This window comes from Hipposideros armiger, unplaced genomic scaffold (genome assembly GCF_001890085.2).
Source record: "Hipposideros armiger isolate ML-2016 unplaced genomic scaffold, ASM189008v1 scaffold_1628, whole genome shotgun sequence".
Lineage (NCBI taxonomy): Eukaryota > Metazoa > Chordata > Mammalia > Chiroptera > Hipposideridae > Hipposideros > Hipposideros armiger.
This window is the reverse complement of record NW_017732978.1, coordinates 100331-104061: the sequence shown is the minus strand read 5'-3', so window position 1 is coordinate 104061 and position 3731 is coordinate 100331. Positions and strand designations below refer to the sequence as shown.

The 3731-nt window shown below is 39.5% G+C and overlaps 1 pseudogene; it reads right to left on the bottom strand.

The window, feature by feature from the left end:
* Nucleotides 1-2221: 2221 nt before the first annotated feature.
* On the bottom strand, nt 2222-3067 carry LOC109377924 (transcription factor Spi-C pseudogene; annotated as a pseudogene).
* Nucleotides 3068-3731: the final 664 nt, after the last annotated feature.

Here is a 3731-nt window from a genome sequence, read left to right as displayed (position 1 = left end):
GCTTTTTTGGGTATCACTAGAACATACTATGATCACCACATAGTACTGCTTTTTTTTTATCATTCCACCGCCTTAGGCTTTTCACGATGCAGTATTTTCTTTCTTTGGACAGTTTGTTGGTTTTCTCAGTAAAACCCTAAGGCAGTGCCTGGCACGCTGTAGGAAATCAGTAAACTTTAAAAAAGATGTGTTTGCCTTTTTATAAATTTGTGTGCTTATTTATTTATGATACTTTTACAAAAGGATATACTATGAAAAATTACCCTTAACCTTGTCCCCCGACCACCCAGTTTCCCTTCCAGAGGTCTACTCCTAGGTGGGGACCTAGAAGCTGAGTTAGAATTTGTGTGTGGCTGGCTGTTTTCCATTCCTGTGATATAGGAAACTGTCAGTCTTTACAGCTGGAGTCCAGTATGGCCTTTGGGAGTTAATCAGTGTTTAACTGAGTGTCTTTTTTAACTTAAAAAAAACCCCACAACTGACAGTAAGAACCACATTTAAACACACACATTTAAAACAACATACGCATTTAAGGAAATGCTACTTACTTTTGCTAAGGAATATTTCCTAATATTTTTTCAGTTCTGTTTCATTTTGTAACAATCTACTAAACAGGCATATATATTATTTATCTTTCCAATTCAATTTAATAATATTTCTTATTTTCTTGTTGTAAAAGTTATAGAATTTTTTGGTTAAACATAGGACTGAATACTCAAATTTGAGGGCGCTTCCTTGCAACCTTGCTCTCATCCCCTACCATGATAAAGGAATTTATTTATTTATTTATTTTTAATATTTAAATCACAGTTGACATACAATATTGTATCAGTTTCAGGTGTACCAGCACAGTGATTAGACATTTATATAACTTATGAAGTGATCACCCTAGTACCCATCTGACAACATAGTTATTACAATACTACTGATTATATTCCCCATGCTATACTCTGTATCCCCATGACTATTTTGTAACTACCAATTTGTATTTCTTAATTCCCTCTTCTTTCACTCATGTCCCCAACATCCCCTCCCCACAGCCCTTCCCCAATCTGGCAAAATGCTCTCTATATCTATGAACTTGTTTCTGTCTGGTAGATTCCACATATAAGTGAAATCATATGACTTTCATTGTCTTTCTCTGTCTGACTCCACTCAGCACAATACCCTCTAGGTCCATCTATATTGTTGAAGATGGCAAGATTTCATTCCTTTTTTATGGCTGAATAATATTCCATTGTATAATGTACCACCTCCTCTTTATCTATTCATCCACTGATAGGCACCCAGGTTGCCTCCATATCTTGGCCATTGTAAATAATGCTGCAATAAACATATGGATGCACATGTCCCTTCCAAATAATGTTTTGGGTTTCTTTGGATACATATCGAGAAGTGAAATTACTGGGTTCTTCTTTGTCTCTTGTTACGGCATTTTTTTTAGAACCTATTTTGGGGGCCGGACGAGTGGCGCGTTGGTTAAGAACTGGCTTGGGATGCCAGAGGGCCCCGGCTCGGATCCCACATATGAGGGCCAGTGACACTGCCCTCTACAGCTAAGATGCCGAACAACAGCTCACCTGGAGCTGGGTTGCCTTGAGTTACCGGCGACTGCGTAGGCTGCAGCCCCTGCTGCAGTGGGCTACCGTGTGTAGCCAGCAGCCATTGTGAGTAGCTGTCCAGAAGCCGGCGACTGATCTGCCTCGCCCGGGAAGAGTGCAATGATGGTGCCAATTTGGGCCAGTGAAGAAACGTCCTCCACAACTGGACTGAAGAACAAAAATGACAGCAACTTGTCTGTTCCCTTTCCCCTAATTCCCGAGCACTGTTCCCATCCCCCAATACCTCAATAAAAATCTTAAAAAAAAACCAAAAACCTATCTTATCTGATATTAATATTCTTAATCCAGCTTTTTGTTTGTTTCCATTTTCATGAGTTATTTTTTTTCATCCTTTTACTTTCAGCTTGTATGTGTCTTTTGATCTGAAGTGAGTCTCTGATAGGCAGCATATGTAAGGATTTTGTTTTCTTATCCATTCAGGCCTCCTATGTCTTTTGATTAGAGCATTTAATTAATCCATTTACATTTAAAGAAATTGTCGATAGAAATGTAGTTATTGCCATTTTATTACTCACATTTTTGAACTTGGTTTCCTTTTCTTTCCCCCCAAAGTTGGGTAAGTTTTTCTTTGTTTTTTTAATACACACTGAAAAATATCTTCATGTTTTTCTCTTTAGCATTTGCTTTAAGAGAAACATCCTGAAATGTGTACGGATTTCTGATGCCAGGAAATCTTGAAATATAAAGGTATATTTAGCAGGGTGGCTTAACTCATGATAATTGAAATGTATAATTGCAATTTGCATTTCGTTACTTAAACTTAGCTATCCTTGATTAGGTTGTTGAACATGCTGTGAGTAGAATATCTCTTTTTCCAAAAAATAAGTTGGAGAGACTCTTTGGAGAGTGGCCTCACTGAATTTGTAAGTTAGTTTTTTCCAGAGTTTGGTGATTTCCCCAGTTCGTCCATAATTCCTCAGTGCTTTAGCCATTTTCTGGTAAGTCATGGTTTTCCAGTTGCCTTTTCCCCTAAAGTTGGGCTAGTTTTTCTTTGTTTTTGTTTTTGTTTTGTTTTGTTTTGATATAAACTGGAAAATATCTTTGGTTTTATCTACCCACTGAATACAAGACACCATCTTGGGATTACACACGGATTCATGAAGGTGTTGGAACAGTCAGAGCTTCTTCCGGCCCTTTCCTCCCTTTCGCTGGAGAACAGCAGCAGGTTGTACCAGCTAGTTTTCAGGGATGTTCTGCAGAGATTGGTGAATATTTCCTGAATGGAGGTCTGCAGTTACTCTTTAATACTGTTTTCCAGTTACAGACAGGTTCTTCTGCAGGCCGCACACCTGCAGAATATTTGGAATTTCTTCTGACATGAGAACAATGGTTGATGAAAGTCAGGTAAGTTTTGTAACCTGAAGATCTTTAGTTGAATGTTGCCTCAGTACCTCAAAAGCGACTTCAAATGCTTGACCCAGCTTGTTGTGTTCAATACATGCCATGGTCACTAATAAATTGATACTTCTGTTTATCAGAGCCCAATCTAGCGTCTACAGGTACCAGGTGGAAATAACCTTCCCCTCTGAACCACGCATCTGCATCATCCTTAATTAGCTGTAATCTTATGCCATTTAAATAGATGTTCTAAAGGAATTTTAATACAAGGGCAAAACACAAAGGCCAAGTGGAGAAAATAGCGACAACTGTTTAAAAGCTGGATGGTAGATGGACAAGCGATAACAGATTTAGCTGAAAGCCTTTCCCTGGGAAAAGCACAGAAGTGGAATGTTTTCTGCCAGAGACTCTCAGAAAAACTCCGGAAATGGAGGTCCCAGCTGCCTCTGACAGAAGTGCTAAAACCCAGATGTGACTCCCTTCACCAAGGCTGGAGCTCAGAGGCTGCATTTGCAACAGTGTCACTTTTCCATCCAGGAATTTTCTATCTGGGTTGGAGGAGCAGCATGAAGTGGATTAGACTGTTTTATATGGAGATGTCCAAAGAATCTCCCTGTTTTCCACTCCATTTCTCATTCCTGACTCTACCACAGCCGACATTCCCTGGGTCAAATGTCTTTGGGTTTGGGGGGTCTTTCTTTAGCTTCATGCACTGCTCCACACAATTTGGATGCTGCTTCCCCTGCTATGCTTCATCGGCGTCCCCTCTGC